We start from the raw sequence: 12,790 nt of genomic DNA on the forward strand, positions 1-12,790 counted from the left end.
AGTGGCAGATTCACCTCTCTCAACCTGCTGGCCATGCTTCTTTTGATTCAGCCCAGAATGTGATTTGCCCTCTGGGCTGTAAGTGCACATTGTTAGCTCATGTCCAGTTTCTCATCCACCAGTACCCCAAAGTCCTTTTCTCTAGGACTGCTCTCAATTTCATCATCCCCCAGCCTGTACTGATACCAAGGGTTGCCCAACCTAGGTGCAGAACCTTGCACTTTGCCTTATTGAACCGCATTAAATTCTCCTCAGCCTCCCTCTCCAGCCTGTCCAGGTCCCTTCAAGGTTCAAGGTATGCTTTCTGAAGTGCTGTATTTGTATAAATGACAATCCTCTCCTCCACAATAGCCCCATATATACTGTGCTTTTCTATACAGCACAGTTGAAAGAATCAGCTTTTCAGAGTTCTGGAGGCATTGATTGCACTGGTGGTTTATCTTCTCTGCCCAGCTAGGCAGTTTACAGCTAGGCCACTGTAAACTGAATTAACTCTAGTCTGAGAGGAACAGCACAAAATTGTGCCAATAGTTATAGAGGGAGAATCCAGTAGTGCTTCTCATTTTCAGTTTTGTTTCTATACACAACAGAGTTGTGTAGATGGTTTTTATTCTTACTGGTTACAGGTTCCACAGAATCCTCACTTAGAAACTTGGGTTTGCAAAAATCAGGTTGAAGAGTCACTGCCACCTCGTGCCCAAGTCTGGTCCTGTATTCAGAAGGTACAAATGTTACACTGTAGAATTGAGCGTGGGGCTCTGTTCTTAAGTTTCCCTTCTCTAGCCAAGCATGGCAAAATTGCTCTGTCTGAAGGAGAGCAATTATGATTCTTACCAGCATTAATAAATGTAGCATTTTAAAAAAGCAGCCAGTGTTTAAATCCCAGTGGCTCATTTTCATTAGCATTTAATAGGGAAGCATTGAAACAAATAAGAGAAGCAGGAATGAACATTAGGAAACTGTTTATACTTTTGCTGTCCCAGCCTGATGATAAACCCTAAAAGTCCTCTTTTTACTTCCCATTCTGCCACCTTCCTTGGGATGTCATGCTGCAGCATGTTCTGGGGGCCTTGGGCTGCTCTCCCCAAGGCTCCTGAGGCTGCCTCTGTAGGCAGCTCTTTCCACTGCATTTTCCCACACTCTGTTTGCTTCACCCACAAAGTGTACAGATGTCACTGATCCCATAACCATGTTAATATTAATAATTGTTAATGAATAAATGTACGCTTTTTTCCTTGACCTTAAGCATAACCCCACCCCCAAACCATTCTTAAGTGCTTAACTTTGATCTGTAAAGTGCAGAACACCTGCTGTCAGCTGTTACTGTAAGGTTTCCCTCTGTAAATTGCTCTTGCTGCTGATTTTTCATCTTCATCATGCCAAACCTGTACCATTTTTTTACAAACAGACTGTCCATCATTTTGCTCACACAGCTCTTGCACCATATGGTGAAATCACCTCTTAGTTTTTGTCTAGGTTTAGCCTGTGTCCGGCACTAAACTACTGCAGTTGCTCTATCACCCAATAACCCCTCCCCAGCAGAGAGAGGGAACTGGGAAAAGGAGAGAAGACCTGTGGCTTGAAAACAGGTTTAATGAAACATCAAAACTAGTAACAACGCAAATAAAAAGTATACAAAGCTATACTCAACCTAGCAAGTGTACAGCAGTCACAATACACAGGAAACCAGTCCATAGGAACACCCCATCCTCAGCAAACTTCTCCCTTTGTAATGAGTGTGGTGTTTCTGATATGGGGTACACCTGTGAGCCAAATCAGCTCAGCTGTCCTGGATAATGCCAAACTACCTAATGGCCTGCAGCCCATGGCTGGCCTAGGATTCTGTCTCAGCAAAACGAGGACAGTTTTACCACTGCACCCCTGGGCCTGGGAGTGGTGCCTGGAATGAGTTCAGGTGAAGAGGCAGTCACTGGATACTCCTTTAGACCTGTCACTGCAGTAGCTGCCTGACTCCATGAGTCCCTGGGCCACCGTATGCAGCAGCTAGGCCTGTGTTTGCTCTCCCAGCACTAGTATTCAATCAGGATAGCTCTTCAGTTTAATAATTTTTCAATTTCCTAAGTAAAAAAATAAAAATATCTAACATTATTGCTTCCACATCAGCATTGCTTCCTTTTGGATGATGCTAGGCTGCAAAGACATTTTTTTGTATTTTTTAAGTGTTGTTACTCTTTACATACCTGTCTTTGCATACGTGTTTTTATTCTCTATAGTTGGTATTTGACCTTTGGAAATACCCTGAGATGTGTACTACCGCAATTGCCCCTAACCCAAGCTTCAGTTGCAAAGGGAAGTGAAGCATGGGAAATAATGACATTGGTCAGTGTTTATTCTTAAATTTTGGAGTTTGGGTTTACAATATTTTAGAGCTTTCTTTCTAAGAATTGGGTGGAAAGAGAAAACTTTCTCAAACAATTGTTTTAATCCTCTGCCCGTAGCTCTGAGATGTGGATTTCTGATGGGTCTTATTAGAAACACAGTGTTTTGGGAGCAAAAGTCTGGAATGCTTGTGTACACAATGGCAGCTGTTCCGTATTTTCCATTTTATTAGCTTCTCATTGGTGTTACCTTCATAAAGACCATCACTTTCAAGACAAGAAAGTGCAAGATAGTAGGTACTAGTAATGTGTGCAGGTTGGCTGGTTAAAGAGCTAAAGCTTTCAGAGCAAATGGCATCTGCTGTGCTTTCTTCTTGTTTAGACCTGTGCTGTAGAACTCTATTCCCTCCTGAATAGCACAGCCTTAGGATGAGCCAGGCAGTAAATCTCTTGAGAATTAGTGCTTACTCTCAGCAGTACATAAGGCTTTTTGAGCTACTAAAGAGCACGCCACAGGGACAAAGGGATTTGAGTTCTCCAGGAATGATCAGCTACTCAGCTCTTGGGAAAAGCTGTAAGACATTGACTGAGAACTTGGTCCTTGTCATATAGTCCATAGCTTGTTTATGTGTGGCAGTATTGCGTAACTACATTACCACACTAAATACAAACATTGCAGGCCTTTGAGTCTGTGTGTGTTACATCCTTCTGCTTGGAGGGAACTGTATTCACTGTAAGCTTCCTTCATCCGTGCTGCTGTAGCAGGGGGAGAAGACAGCTGCACTCCCATTCTTAAGGACTTGTGTTTATCACTGGAATTTCTGCAAGTGTCATCTAGAGGCTGAGGATGCACTTGGTGTGCTCTCCTGAGGCTGGGAGCATTCACAGTATCTTGGAAACTGCTCAAATACTAGCAGGATCAGATTTGAAGTGTAATGAGCTCCATTTGGTGGAGATTTCTTTTGACAGTAATTCAGTTGTTATTAATATTGACAACTTCTTGCATCAGTAATGAAGATTTTTGAAAAATATTTTATTTCAGAACCTTCTTGCTTATTCTTCATTGAGTTTTGTTTTGTTTTAATCTTTTGTTTATTTGTTTGTTTTGTCTCCTAAGCCCCTTTTGATTGTCACTTGATACAACTGATGTCTTGCTAAGTAGAAAAAAAAGATGTAGGTTTCCATCGGAATCAAAATGCTGGAGCACCATTAAGAGCTGGATTTGGCCTTTTCCCAGAGGCAGATTATATCATCCTCTTTGCTGCTCTTGGTCTGTGGTGACCCAGGACTTGACTTCCTGAGCATCTTTGGCAGACAAATGAAAGCTTGAGGATAAGAGATACCAAGAAACTTACCTTAACTTTCAAATTAAAATGTAGTCATCAAGCAAAATATTTAATGCATATGGGAATATAGATTGGAGTTGCCAAAACTTCTAAATTCAATGGTAAGAACAAACACGTTGTCACTGGGGGTTAATTCGTCCTAAGCATCACATTACTTCCTTTGGGTATCTTGCATAGTGCTGTTCCCATGAGCCTCAGAATCTTTTTTTTTTTTTTACTTTTCTTCACACAAGGGGGTGATAATCTGGTACATAAATGTTATGTATAAATTGCTGTATGGGTCTGCAATACAGAATTGTCCTCCACACACCCCTCTAGAACCTTGCTTTAATGATGCTTACAGTTTTCAAGGCACACCTGTAGGATAGTTGAACAGTGATACCATTCTCCTGTACAGCAAAGGATTGTCTGAAACACTTCTTCAAGATATAGGACAGGAATTTGATAACACCACCAAAGTCTGAGTAGGGGCTCCAGTCATAAGGCTGCTTTGTGGTAGCTCTTTGAACATGAGTTCTGTTGATTTTGTTTGGGTTTGTGTAAAAACATATAAAAGCTGTTTTAGACCAGATGTGGAATTAACGTCAGGTTCTTTAGAGAAATAGAATCATCTTTGTCAGCCCCATGTAAGCAACGTATGAGGCAATACAGAAGACTTACAAAATGAAGAAATTGTCTAGGGATGCTGACTCTTACACTACTCAGAGGGAAAAGATGCTGGTATCAATGAAACTGAAACACAACACTAGCTCACAGGAAGAATGTAGCTTCCATAAGAGATGTGTTCCTTCGGAAATTGTCTCCTTCAGAGAAAAGCCTGTCTTGGCAATTTCCTTGTTTTCTTCTTGGTTATTTTTCTCTGTTCAGTCTGGTCTGAGGAGTTCTTAGTAATAAAAACATTTGTATGGCTGGATGAGAACATGAAATAATTTCGGATATGCCATGTTACACTGTGCTGCCCACAGTGACAGCAGTATTTAGTTGAAAAGTGTTGCAGCTGTTGGCTCTACCACATCTGGGACAAGCTGCTTCCTTTAATCTCCACTAAATGCATTGCTCTCTTCAGGAAAACGAGGAACAAACACTGACAGTCTATCAGGAGTGATAAACCAGTCGTAGCAATTGCAGGTGCTTTAGTGGAAGAGGCATTTCTGTAATCCCCAGTTCTCTCCAGTATCCCAATTTTCCTTGCATATTGCACATGTGAGCCTGTGATGGCTATCTGCCTATATATGTGTTTGGTAGGTATACTGTAAGATTTAGTTGAATTTGGGATCAAACGGATGTGAGATGGAAATGTTGAATTCAGGGCTGTAGTACAGTAGAAAAAAAATTGATCAAGAAAAAAAAAATTGATCAAGAAACCTTGAGGTCATACATTTGCACCTGATCAGTTTTCTTTCACTGGTTCCGTTAAAGGAGCATGCGTTTCTCTGACATCTGTCCACACAATGAGCAAGGCTTTTTTCTGATTTGATGTTACTGTTCAGGTCACCTTAGAGACAAGTGTAATTATCTGCAAACATGAGAAGAAATGCTGGGAAAGGCAGACCTAGTTTCGGAGAACACACTCACTGAGTATGTCTGGCCTTTTGTTGCAGGCTCAGCAACAATACTGATATCATGACTGGCAATGTACACAAAATGGTGCTACAGAAGAGCCTGGTTTCTGACTGCTACAGCACAAAAATAAGAAACAATTCCATGCTCTTCTCAGAGTCTTTTTCCACCAGGGACCTACCTGTGTGTCAGCTGGTAGATGCTGAAATGACAATTAGTGACAATTAAACATTTTATCTTTCAGAAGGGTTTTGTGAAGACACCCTAATTTTGACAGCTTTAGCATTAGAAGTTCACTTCTGGTTTTGGCCTCCACTAGTCATATAATCATGGAATGGTTTGGGTTGGAAGGGACATTAAAGATCATCTAGTTCCAGCCCACATGCCATGGGCAGGGACACCTTTGATGGACAGGGACACCTTCCACTATACCAGATTGCTCAAGGCCTCATCCAACCTGGCCTTGAACACCTCCAGGGAAGGGGCATTCACAACCTCCCTGGGCAACCTGTTCCACTGTAAAGAATTTCTTTCTAATATCCAGTCTAAATTTCCCCTCTTCCATCTTAAAGCCATTGCCCCTCAAATGAGGAATGAGGATGAAGTTTCAGTTGCCTATAGAAAACAGAAGAGATGAGGCATGAAGAGTCCTGCCATACTGTTTGGAATCTTCCAACCTGCTGCTTCAGGCTTCCCATCCTGTAATGAATATCTGCTAGATCTCAGCCCTGTAGCCTCCTTGGTTTATGCCAGGGAAGACCAGGCAGATCTTCCTAGCAGCCTTCCTGGTAGTCCTCCCAACAGTAAGTAGATCATGGTGTGTGTAAGGGATTTCAGATGCTGTGAGCAGGCACTGACTGCCAAGGCCTCTTGAATTTTAAACTGTTATGGACTCTGATTCTGTTTGTATTTGTAGGCAAGTTTTACATCTGCTATTTTCACATGTAAGACATTGTGATAATAGAGAGGTTGACAAATGTGTTTCTGTACAGAAGGGATAGGGAGATGCCCAAAAAATGTCTGTGTTTTAGCTGAATCTTAGGTGCAAACACTAGGTGATCAGGTGAAAACATCTGAGAAACGGTGGAAAAACTCTTCCTTTTTACTTTTTCTTTTTTTTTTCTGTCTTCCTTTAGTTATGTCAGAATTAGAATTTTAAAATCTAATTTTATCTGAAATAATAAGTGAAATAAAGCTGTGTTAGAGCTCAGATTCCCATATGGTCTAAAGGAAGAGAACTCGGCTTCATCAGCCCATATTAGAAGTCCCATCATAAATGCTTGTAACCTGCTTCAACAGTATTACAGAACTTTTCAAAGAAATCAAAATTCTTTCAAAGATCAAAATTCTGCCTCAAATTTGATGTTATAATACAAGGTCGGAATTAGCAAATGTATTGCCAGGACTCTTTTACACAATCCATGTTGGTTATAAAAGAGAAAACATTGAACATGTTCCACCTTCATCAGAAATAAGACTCCTTTATTTATATCTCAACCATCAGGCCTGCAGCCTTGTTCCTTCAGTAATCTTGGATTCAGTTCCTACAGTTTATGAAACTTTGTATTCATTAGGCATACAGTAATGACTCAGAAACTGTTCACTTCTCCAGGAAGAACTGTGCATACAAGTAGTAATTATGTGAATTAGTTTGTTATAAATGGAAAACGTGAAAAAGATCTTAAAGGAATATGAGGAGTATCAGTAGTAAGCAGGAACTGTGACATTGCCTAGAGTGAACAGGAAGTTAGTCTTTATGCACATCTGATTTTATCTTCCTGAACAAGAAGAGAAGACATCATTGAAGGAGAGATTGTCTTTTTGCTTTACTTTTGATTTAAAATACCCAGAAATGCTTTACAAATTCAATTCTGTATTGTGTCTATGGAAATTTCAGGAGTTCTTTATGGAGAGGTTCAGTCTGTGGGGGATGTAGGCTTGATGCTGGCTTCCTGATTGATTTTTCTCTGTTTTTTATGTTGAATACTACCATGATCACTGTAGTAACATGACTATACCATTGCCTTTGGAGTAATTAGTAGTACTCCTAAGTTTAAAAATAAGAGACAAAAATGGATGAAGTTTGTTCTTCCAGTAAACGGTGGTAAGAAACTGCTCACTCATGCCAGGCTTGAGATTATAAGAATAATCTCTTTCCAGTCCTGTTGAGCTCTGCATGTTGTCACCAGATTAAGTGGTGTGATTAGCTGGGTTTAAGTGCTAATTTTATGTAGAGGATGCAAAAGACATGCATTTTCTTTTTCTTTCTCACCTTTTCCTCTCTCATGAGGCCTTCTATAGGCAGCTTGAAGTTGCCTCAAGATCAAGTGCCCTGGTGCTTGTGGACAACTTCAACCACTCAGATATTAGTTGGAAAGATCACACAGCCAAGTACAAACAGTCCAGAAGGTTCCTGCAGTGCGCTGATGACAACTTTCTCCTACAAGTAGTTGAAGAACCAACAAGGAGGAGTGCAATGCTGGACCTGATATTAACAAACAAAGAAGGACTGGTTGTAGATGTCAAGGTTGGGGGTAATCTTGGTTGCAGTGACCATGACATGTTAGAGTTTAATATCAATAGACAAAGAAGCAGAGTGATAAGTAAAAGTTCAACCCCGCACTTTAAGAGGGCAAACTTTGCCCTGTTCAAGACTCTACTTAGAAATATCCAGTGGACTAGAGCTCTGGAAGGAAAGGGGGCCCAAGAGAGATGGTTAATATTCAAACATTACCTCCTCCAAGCTCAAGAGAAATGTATTCCCTCGAAAAAAAAAATCAAGTAAGGCAAGCAGAAGACCTGCATGGATAAGCAAGGGACTCTTAGTAAAACTCAAAACCAGAAAGGAGGTTTACAGTATGTGGAAAAAAGGACTGGTCAGTTGGGAGGATTATAGAGATATAGCCAGAGAATATCGAGATGCAACAAGGAAAGCCAAGGCCCTCCTGGAACTGAATCTTGCCAGAGGGGTGAAAGAGAACAAGAAGAGTTTTTTCAAATACATCAGTGATAAAAGTAAGAACAGGAAAAGGTGGGCCCACTGCTGAATGAGAGGGGAGATACAGTAACTGATGATGCAGAGATGGCAGAGCTGCTGAATGCCTTCTTTGCCTCCATCTTCACTCCTGAGACCAGCCGTCAGGAACCTCAGTCTCTAGAAGCAAGGGAGCAGAACTGGAGAGATGTGGACATTCTGCTGGTCAGTCAGGACAGGGTTAGAGATCTCTTATACCATCTCAAGACACACAAATCCATGGGCCCTGATGGGATGCATCCACAAGTACTGTGAGATCTGCTGATACTGTTGCCGAACCTCTCTCCATCATCTTTGAAAAGTCCTGGAGAACAGGAGAGGTGCCTGATGAATGGAAGAAAGCAAATGTCACTCCAGTCTTTAAAAAAGGCAAGAAGGAGGACCCAGGCAACTACAGAGCACTCAGCCTCACCTCCATCCCTGGGAAGATGATGGAGCAGCTCATCCTGGAGATCATCTCTAACCACATGGAAGACAAGAATGTTATCAGGAGTAGCCAACATGGATTTACAAGGGGATATCCTGCCTGACTAATCTGATAGCCTTCTATGAAGTTATGACCAAGTGGGTAGATGAGGGCAGAGCAGTGGATGTCATATGTATTGATTTCAGTAAAGCTTTTGATACTGTCGCCCATAACATCCTCATAGAAAAGCTCAGCAGATGTGGCATGGATGGTTGGTCAGTGAGGTGGATTGCAAACTGGCTCCACAACAGAGTTCAGAGGGTTGTCGTCAGTGGCACAGAGTCAACTTGGAGGCCTGTGGCCAGTGGTGTCCCCCAGGGATCAGTACTGGGTCCAGTTTTGTTCAATATCTTTACCAACGACCTGGATGAGGGGATTGAGAGTACCCTCAGCAAGTTCACTGATGATACAAAACTGGGGGGGTTGGCTGACACCTGTCAGGCTGTGCAGCCATCCAACGTGACCTGGACAGGCTGAGAGCTGGGTGCAGGCAAACCTCATGAAGTTTAATAAGGACAAGTGCAAGGTCCTACATCTGGGGAGAAATAACAACAGGCACCAGGACAGGTTAGGGGCTGCCCTGCTGGAAAGCAGCTCCCCAGAGAAAGACCTTGGAGTGCTGGTGGACAGCAAGATCTCCATGGAACAACAATGTGCCCTTGTGGCCAAGAGAGCCAATGGGATCCTGGGATGTATGAAGAAGGGTGTGTCCAGCAGGTCTAGGGAAGTTCTACCTATCTACTCTGCCCTGGGAGACCACACTTGGAATACTTTGTCCAGTTTTGGGCTCCCCAGTTCAAGAGAGACAGAGACCTGCTGGAGAGAATCCAACGGAGAGCCACGAGGACTTGAGCATCTCCCCTATGAAGAGAAACTAAGAGCCCTGGGGCTGTTTAGTCTTGAGAAGAAAAGACTGAGAGGGGATCTGATCAATGTCTATAAATATGTGAGGGGTGGGTGTCAAGTGGAGGGGGCCAGGCTCTTTTCGGTGGTTCACAGTGATAAGACAAGGAGCAATGGGTTCAAACTAGAACATAGAAGATTTCACCTCAACATGAGGATAAACTTCTTTATGGTGAGGGTGACAGAGCCCTGAAACAGGCTGCCCAGGGGGGTTGTGGAGTCTCCTTCTCTGCAGACTTTCAAAACCCACCTGGATGCATTCCTGTGTGGACTACCCAAAGTGATCCTGCTTTAGCAGGAGGGTTGGACCTGATAATCTCTTGAGGTCCCTTTCAACCTTTGATATGCTGTGATACTGTGATAATGTTGTGGCACTGAGAAGTGCTGCTACTGTGGAGTGACAGGATAGTAAGTATTGCTGATGAAGATTCAGTCAGAGACCAAGGTTTGGTAGTTTCAGAAGAATATCATAATCTTTATGCTAGAGAAAATAACCTTACTGGCAGCAAAGTAGGCAGTTCTAGCTCAAGACAGTTTTGACTCTGTTCATATGTGGAGCATCATCAGGCAAAACTGAAGACAGGGTCATGTGTATTCTGTGCTGCTTGCTGGAGAGTTGCTTCTATCTCTTCAGGATCTATCATGAGTCTGCTTCCCGAGAGGTTTCTGATTCTTAATGGAGCGTGATTTCTAGAGTGATGGTGTAGGAGCTCAAACAAGTCAAATTCCTCTCTTAGCTGTAAATACAGCTGTCACTGCAAATACTGCAGTTCTCTCTCTGTCTTCACTGACAGACCTAATTTCTGCTATCACTTTGTAATACTAAAACAATGTAATGACATTTGTAATGTGCTATGAAGAATAAGAAGTTTTGATCTTGAATTTACAATTTTTTGCCATACACTTTTTTAATAATTGGGATTGTGGAAGAGTGCCCATCTCAGGAAAAGAGTTGCCATTATGGCATTGAGTTCAGCAGTGACACATCCATCACATGTGATCTTGGCCTTTTACTGCCAGAGGCTCTGGCCATGCCCAGGCTACCATCTTGTCCAGCACCTGACCAAGGCAGAGAGTTTGTCCTGAGAGAATGTGACCTTCTGGATTGCCAGCTCTGCTTTGTTCAGATTGCAGGGCAACACTGAGCGTTTCTGGTCCCTTGCTGGCCTCATGGTGTTAGGCTGCTCAGTCTGGAAAACCTGAACAGGCTGCTCTTCTGTATCTCTTGCTCCCACTTTCTCCTATTCACAAAAGCTGTTCTAGAAACATTAGCAAGTCTTTTAACTTTATATTTTGAAATGTGACATCACTCAAACTGCAAGTGACACTGTAACGTGTGTTGGTATTACACAAAAATACAATTGTGGTTTTAATGTAATCTTTTTATTTTCTTTTTTTTTCTTGGTATGTTTTCCTGCTGGAATATAATTTCATGTGCATACCACTTAAACAGCAGTTTCATTCTTGACAAAACCCTCATTCAATAAATGTTACAGCTTTGTTATAATGATAAAGTGAAAAGATCTGTTGTGCTCAAGAAGTTATCACCATTAAAGTGGCACAGGCTCTTCTAATATATTGACACTGTACATTTTCTTTGAATTTTTTTAATACTAATTATGAACTAGCTGCACTGATTGTTTTCCTGTGCTTTCCCCATCCACTTTATAAAGAAAATTAAGCTGGAGAATTTTTTTCCCTTTCATTGAGTTCTGTTGCATTCAGACAGCTGTTTTCTTGTGTAGATAGAAGACTGCTAGAAGAGGGCAGAGCATTGAGCAAATCCTGGAAAGATCATTCAGTGAATGAAGTGCTAGAAGCATTAAATTGTCATCTATTTAAAAACAAAATGCAATTTCAGAACTTTAGTCTAATATAAATACCTTATAAACTTTTCAGTGTGTCTCTTCTCAGTTGCATTTCTGTATTCTAATCTGATATTCTCCTGCAGATTTCTTCAAGGAGATAATTGAGGGAAGGTGAGGAAGTGGACTATCTTACGTTTAGGCTTTTGCATAAACTTGGGATTTTGAATTATGCAATGTGAATGGTGGTTCTGAAAGTACACATGTAACTGCATCAGAGTGAGGGGTGGACGTTTGCAGGGAAGATTGCAGTTTAAAGAGGTTCTAAGGTTGGTTTATGGTGTGCTTTTGTGTATCTTAGCTTTTTACTTCTTTAATTAACCTATGCTGCCTGAAATCACAGAATATAATTTGTATCTGTGTAATAGCATAGAGTTTGACTTAATTTCTATTTCTGCGTGTTTGTCAAAAGTTGGTCCCCAAACATGAACACTGAATGTAGTATCTTGTTAATATGTCTTAGCTTTTGAGATGTTTCGTGGTTTTCTATGTAGTAAATTTTACATTCCAAAATTTTCTTTGAAACAATGCTTCCTTTTCCAGTTAATTTAATTAGAAAAATTAAAGAACACCAAGTGGTTTCCTAATGCTGCTGGATACTCAAATTTGCACTATTCTTTCTAATGGAATGTAGTTTATTTAAGTCTTCAGTTTGCCTGAGGTGGGGGGAGGGGAAAAGAAGAGCGATAGTCTTTGTTCCAGGACAGATGCTCAACAAATCTCAGTAAGATTAGTATTCCTTGCTCAGGATCCTTAATATGTGCCACAGCAGCTAAAGCTGAGAGAGCAGTCCAATTCACAGTAAGCTGTCCTGAATGTTGTTTCTTGCCATTACACTGTTCCTTTCAATCCTGATTTCAAATATCCTCATCCTAATTTCACTTCTGTTCTCACTCCAGTGAAAATGGAATCTTTAATGGCAACATTTCTTTGATTTGTGTTTCTTTGATTAGTTATTTATGATATGTAGGATGTTAAATAAGATCAGATTGCTTCCTGATAAGCTTCTTGCTGAGTCTTGAAGACTTACTTTAAGCAGTTTCCAGAGGTTAGTTGAAGCTTCGGTGATTCTGGCAGGCTTGTGCTTATTCTCCGGCATGGCTCTATGCCTACAGAGGTCGGGAAGGACAAACAGCAGACCTGGAGGCAGTGCACTGGCCGGTGCAGGGGGTTCTTGGTACATGGTATCAAACGCAGGAGCCAGTCAAAGGAGCAGGGGTCTGCATGGTAAGATGACCACATCAGTCTGAGAAGGTGGCATGCTTGTATATTGCTAG

This window comes from Indicator indicator, chromosome Z, assembly GCF_027791375.1.
Source record: "Indicator indicator isolate 239-I01 chromosome Z, UM_Iind_1.1, whole genome shotgun sequence".
In the NCBI taxonomy this organism is placed as follows: Eukaryota; Metazoa; Chordata; class Aves; order Piciformes; family Indicatoridae; genus Indicator; species Indicator indicator.